The sequence below is a fragment of the Musca autumnalis genome, unplaced genomic scaffold (genome assembly GCF_047663935.1).
Source record: "Musca autumnalis isolate F117 unplaced genomic scaffold, ASM4766393v1 scaffold_3, whole genome shotgun sequence".
NCBI lineage: Eukaryota > Metazoa > Arthropoda > Insecta > Diptera > Muscidae > Musca > Musca autumnalis.
The window spans coordinates 253,487,202-253,493,741 of NW_027411866.1; the positions used below are offsets into that span (position 1 = coordinate 253,487,202).

At 36.9% G+C, this 6,540-nt stretch overlaps 1 protein-coding gene across 1 annotated transcript in view; it reads right to left on the bottom strand.

The window, feature by feature from the left end:
• LOC141399356 (E3 ubiquitin-protein ligase highwire-like) overlaps window positions 1-6,540 on the bottom strand; it is a 183,264-nt gene that overhangs the window by 135,970 nt on the left and 40,754 nt on the right. The gene's annotated exons all lie outside the window — the stretch shown is intronic.

Consider the following 6,540-nt stretch of genomic DNA (forward strand, 5'->3'; position numbering starts at 1 on the left):
TATGACCCCACCTTGGGGAACTACCTGTTTCACTCTACGGGGCTTGGATTTCTTGTTCCTGAATTCAATTTCCGACTGACGTCCACACATATAAATCATTATCCAACGTTTCAAACTTGGCTTTAGATAATTCGAAGGCCACACACACTGTCCGCACGGGTTGTTCTGTTTGAGTCCTCAACAAATTTCTATGGAGATGGCGTGCACGCCGTTGTTGTGCTGTGGTGCTTAAAGAACCAATGCTGAGTTGGTGATCATCAACTGGATAGCTATTTCTGACGTTGAGGAGGATTGATTAATGTGCTGCGTTCAGAGGTGACGAAATCGGGCGGGGTCTGATGATAGCGACAATTATGGGGATATGGTCTGACTCAAGAGAAACGACGGGTTGCCAGCTGACGTCATTTGTCAGACTATGTGACCAGATTGTTATGTCTGCCGAACTGTGACATTATCCCCTAATTCTGGTATGGGCGTCCTCATTGACCATGCAAAACGTAGAGCTATCAATTTGCTCAGCCAGGGCTGTACCCCTCTGGTTATTTTGGAGGAACGAATGCCACAACTCATATTGAACGTTAAAGTCCTCAAGCCTAAGGCATAAGCGGGCCAATGTTGAGCCTATAAACTGGAGTACAGCTATTTATCGGAGGGATGTATACGTTGCGCAGCTCCACATCGGCAGTTCCACACCTGACTGCTACACCCATACACAGGCTGGTACGTACGTACGTTGTAGCCATCACAACGCTGTAAGCTGCAATTGTTATTGAGCTTGGTTTCTTGTACCGCCGCGACCTTGCTATTCATCCGACTCATGAAATTCACTATTTCCTCGATCTTCCCTCGGAGTGTTTACGCAGCATGTAGCAACATAATCCATGTCATAGTCCCTAACATGTATTGCCGTTCATCCGTTGGATGATATTAACAAGGTGTTGTGTGGTATTTACTAAGTTTCGTATTCAAATCCGCACTGAATTCATTTGCAGTTGCAGGATGTTGTAGCCGATGAACATTCGACCTTTCCCTTGCACTTGATTGCTTACAATTCCTGTGGTCATGTTTTCATGGAAATAATGTTTTTCGTGGGAAAGTTCGTGATTTTTGACATAATGGTCCGAAATCTCTAAAAAAAAATCCTATGGCGACGAACTAAATAGGCGCGATATCTATCCAAATGAGTGAATCTCAAACTTAGATCCAATCCAAGTTCCAATGGGGACTATGTCGACTCACTCCTTCAGGTACATCTTCAACAAAAGTTCAGTTTCTTTTTGAAACCACAACTATCTAAAACAGCCAATGAGCAAACTCAATTTCAAAATTTTTTGCCCTCGCCTCGTATTTTTATTATTTTTTTACAAATTCTCAATCCTAGTATCATAAACATACTGGAACATTATATCAATGAGCTGTATCAAATGTTTTAATCCGTAAAAACATAGTGGGAAACTGAACAAATTACATACAATTATTTATTTTCTTGTTCACTTTTTTTACTTTTTTCAAACAAACTAAACACCTATTAACCCCGAAAACAAACCGCGATGAAATGCCTACATTCTGATTAAATTAACATTCATTAAAAATTCACACATATTTAAAACTTTTTTGTTTTCACAAAAAATCAAATATCCATACCAGCCATCCCATCAAGAGTCAGAGCGTCAACCATCCATTCATTCATACATTCTTTCATTTGCGTTGTTCTTTCTTTCTTTTCATCAATGATCCATGTAAATAAAACAATAATAAAAACAAACAAAAAAAAAACATGAAAAAAGAAAGACTTTTTCGGACAGCCAAAACCTCAACAATGCCTCTTGAACGAACAGCTTAATAGAGAAGTACACTACATGTATCCGCTGTCCGGTCGGACGTCGGACGGTCATTTAACCGACCAACCAACTTATGCGCTGAACTTTGGGGCCCGAATACTTGTCTCCAGTTAAAAAATGTGCTATGTAAACAATGAAGAGGTTGAATATTTCAACAAATCTAGAAAACAACAACAACATATACTCTTTCCCTCCTCTATGACAAATTCAAAGAGAAGCGATTGATGTTAAGAAGAGCTCCACTGACTGGCATAACGTACAAATCGATACGTTTACTGGAGCAAAGTCTCCAATGCAAATATTAAAAAGAGATACAGTGGGATCCATAGTGTTGCCATGTTTGAAGAATTTTATTTAATTTTTAAATGCTATGCATTATTGTTTATTTCTTCCTATTATTAAAAAACGGGACTCCACAACATTTAATTTAATAATTAATAAATTAATCAAAAAATATAAATCACAGTTAAACTTAAGCTAAATCACAGAACCGTTTCTAAATAATCGCAATTCTATAAGAAGAAATAAACAATAATGCGAAGCATTTAAAAATTAAAGAAAAGAAGCTCTTGAAAAAGTTGGAAACTCACCAACGAAACGTTGGGCAAAACATAAAATAAATTCGTTTATTTTCATTCAATTAACCTGACCCGAAAAAGCCCGATAAAAATATCTATTATTTTTTATTTATTTATTTTTTTTTTTTTTTTGTTAACGTAACTCGAAACAACGCAAATCGAGGTGTTGTTTTGAAAGTTTTTGTAGACATAGTTCTTTGTGTTTGATCCTGAAGAGCTCTTGGTTTCTGAACTTATGTGATCTATCTGATTACGACAGATAGATGATTGGTCTGCTGTAGCCTGTCCTAAGTGGTGGCGCTCCAATCTATCGTTTTCCAGAAACTACGCATCCTTTGGTGCAGTTGTTCGGGTCCTTGCATATTTATTGCTGCCATTTTCCTCGAGTTCCCTATGATACCCAAATCTCCTCATTAAAAATTGCCACATTTGCCACCGTATAACGGCACCCATTGATTTCATATATTTTGAAGGTTTTTTTCACAGCTGTAAAAAAAAATCTGCACCAAAATTTGTTGACATAGACAATATTTTGGTGTAGCCTCCATAGGGTTTTAGCCAAATTTCCAAAGAAATCAAGTACGCAAGAGGATTGGTAAGCACGAAGTCATTTTAATTATTAGAATATTTTAGTTACATTTTCCAACCGAATTAACTTTAATTTGGCATTACAAGTTTTCTTTGGAGTCGCGTTCATTCCACCCATCCATATCCCTGTCACGATTGGCAGAGATTCACTTTAATTCTTACTTACCTAATCCAAGCCTCTCTATCTCTCATGTGAAGTATTTTCTAAAGGGGTTTCTTTCCATCTGTCTCTATCTCTGGACATATTTTTTGCATTCGCTGAATTTACGTTTTTTTTCCTAAATGAACATTTAGTTATTTCTCACCTTTGCATCTTACTTCCATCAGGAAGCATGACTTGTTGGCATTCTTGCCACATAGCCAAACTATACAATTGTTGTTACTCAATTCGGTCATTCAAAGGCTTGATATCCAAACTGCAAAATTTGGCTTTGGTAATATTTTGTCCAAACTTAGTTTAAGTTCGAAGATGGATTATATCGGTCCACTCGTTCCGGTACCTCCCCCACAAAAGTTCGAAAATGTTGAATATTACTCTTGAAGGTAGTAACCGATTTGGTCCATACTTTGCACATCGTGAAATTTCTGTCAGACTTAGATTAGGTTTCAATATGTACTCAATCGGTTCACTCCTTTGGGTACCTCTCACACAGCATTTCGGAAAAGTCCAGTTTAGGACCTGCTCTCGAATCGCTTTGATTTTTGTTGTAACAGCTTGTAATCACTGCCCTCCATACGACGATACAAGTTTCATCAGGGGCAAGTCCATACTTCCGGAGAAAATAGCCTGAACGGTGCAAAAAACCTATAACACCGTGTGTAGTGGTTGGAGCGCAGTATAACTCTCGAAGGGTCTGCCGATTCGGTCCAAAATTCTGCCAATATTTGTCCAAACTTAGTTTACGTTCGAAGATAAGCCATATCGGTCCACTCCTTCAGGTACCTCCCCCACAAAAGTTCAAAAATGTTCGGAAACATTGTGCGCACGATAACTCTTGGTTCAGTTGTATATGTTGTGCATATTTTTCATAATTTTTTATATATAGAGTCAAAACTTTTTATTTTCTTATGTTTGAAGAATTAAACTATAAATGAATCCAAAAAGAAAAACCTAATTTCACTTTCAAAAAAATATTTTAATGTCATTTTTCTAAAACACTCAATTTTGTTGCAAATGTATTGGTCACCACTGTATATATAAACTGTAGAAATTATGTTAGAGTAAGCAATTCAAAATCAAGAGAATTCCTAAACAATATCAGTGTTAAACAATCCGACATATTGAGCCCATGCCTTTTCATCACCCAAATTAAAAAAATTGCTCTAAAGGGCCAGGTGGCTTTGAATTACAAGTTAAATAAATTGAACTGAACTGAAAAGTAAATTTAAACCTTTACATTTGGGACACTGGTTAATGAACCCAGTTCGGATAACCACACTCCATGAGCCCACGTCTATTCATCAACCTAATGGACGACACTCTTAAAAAAATTAAAGAATTTGCTCTGAAGGGCCAGGTGGCTTTGAATTACAAGTTAAATAAATTGAACTGAATTACACTTAGGTTACTGGTTAATGAACCCAGTTCGGATAACCACACTCGCATACGCTGAAGATCTTGTGCTCTTGGCAAGCTAGAGGAAGATCTTCAGAAAAATTTGAATATACTTAGGTCTGTGGAGAATGAACACATTTCGGATAACCACACTCGCATTGGACATACGAAACCTACGTATAAGCAAGTCCATAACGGAAATTATGCTCATTGCAAGACAACCACGAAACCACTCAATAACGTTAGACCAAACACAGCTAAAACAAGTTCAAGAATTTAAATACCTCGGCGTAATAATTAGCGACGATGAAACACCAGACAAAAATGTCAACCAAAGAATAGTAAAGAATCGACGGAAAACTATACAAATTCTCGTATGAACCTACACTGACAAACTCATACGAGACGTGGACACATACAAAAACAAATAAAAAAGTATCAGTCGCCAGAGATACACCCTCAGCCCGTTCAAGAGATATCGAAATACCGAAAGTTGTGGACCGGTATTGCCTATCTCCGCACTGAAATTAAGTTTGGACAAAATATGACGAAGGCCAAAATTTGGACCAAATCGGTTGATCAGTTCGTGCTCTCCAGCCACTACATATGGTGCCATAGGGGTTTTTTACACCTTTCGGTCTGTTTTCTCAAGAAGTATGGATTTGCAATCGAAAATAATTTTACCGTCGTAATGGAGGCAGCGAATGCATGTTGCTTCAACAAAAATGGAAGTGACTTGAGAGCTGGTATTAAAGTGAACTTATCCGAAGTTTTGTGTGTGCGGTACCCGAAGGAGGGGAAACATATAGTCCATATTCGAACCTGATCTATATCTGGTAGATATATTAGGACGTGTAAATTATGGACCAAATCGCAGGTAAAAATCTTCAATATTTTTTAAAATATAATTTTGTTATGTGATTCAAGTCATTTGCGCTTGTTTTGGGATGTTTAAAAGTGAGTAGAATTTAAAAACTGACATCAGTCATACGTACTTCATCGGTGGGGTAGCAGGTCATAGGGGAGAAGCATGAACATGGGTCCAAGAGTCAGAAAATTCGGAAATAACGGAATTTTCTTCAAATTTCAGTTTTCCATTTAATAAAATTCAGAGTGCAGTTATATCGTTTATTAACAAAAGTAAGAAGACTGGGTCTCGGAAAACATGTGAGCGTAGGGGCTGGACCTTTATCAGGGTAATACTGATTTATTGACGTTATAACGGGCGGTATCATTGGTAATTCGGGGGTCTATAAACTTGAAAAGTTTTAGAAAGCTCATCGGATGATCATTTTCCGCACACATTTAATATATAGACATTTCCGGGAAGAGCAGACGCTTCCCAATAAAGGAAATTGTTTCAACACATTTTGTGTTCGCCAAAGCCCATTAACATTATATTATAACTACAGTGTTTTATAGTCTTTTGAGTGAATTTTTGATAGAATTATTGTTTCTTCGAACTGCTGATAATGTTTTAGCATATAAATCCATTATAAAACACTTTTTCATAAATTTAGGAGATATCCATAATGTAATGTAGCGAGCACTACATGTGTTGAAACATTTTCTTTTATTGGGAAGCCTGTGCTCTTCCCGAAATGTAGGTATATTGAATGTAAATTAAATTATCATCTGATGAGCTTTCTAAAACTTTTCATGTTTATAGACCACCGAATTTCCAATGAAACCCCCCGTTTTACGTCAATATATACATAGATCAGTATTACTCACACTGACTTCTGACTTTTGCTAATAAACGATATAACTGAATTTTATTAAATGGAAAACTAAAATGTGAAGAAATTTGCATTTCTGGCCTATGTTCATGCTCCTCCCTCCTACCTAATTTCACATTAAAAAATATTTTAAAGAAATTTTTCTCAACACTCAATTTTGTTGCAAACGTATTGGTCACCACTGTACTGTTTTGCATTGCCTTTAAACTCCTATATGGGGGGGCCACTGTTTACAAAAA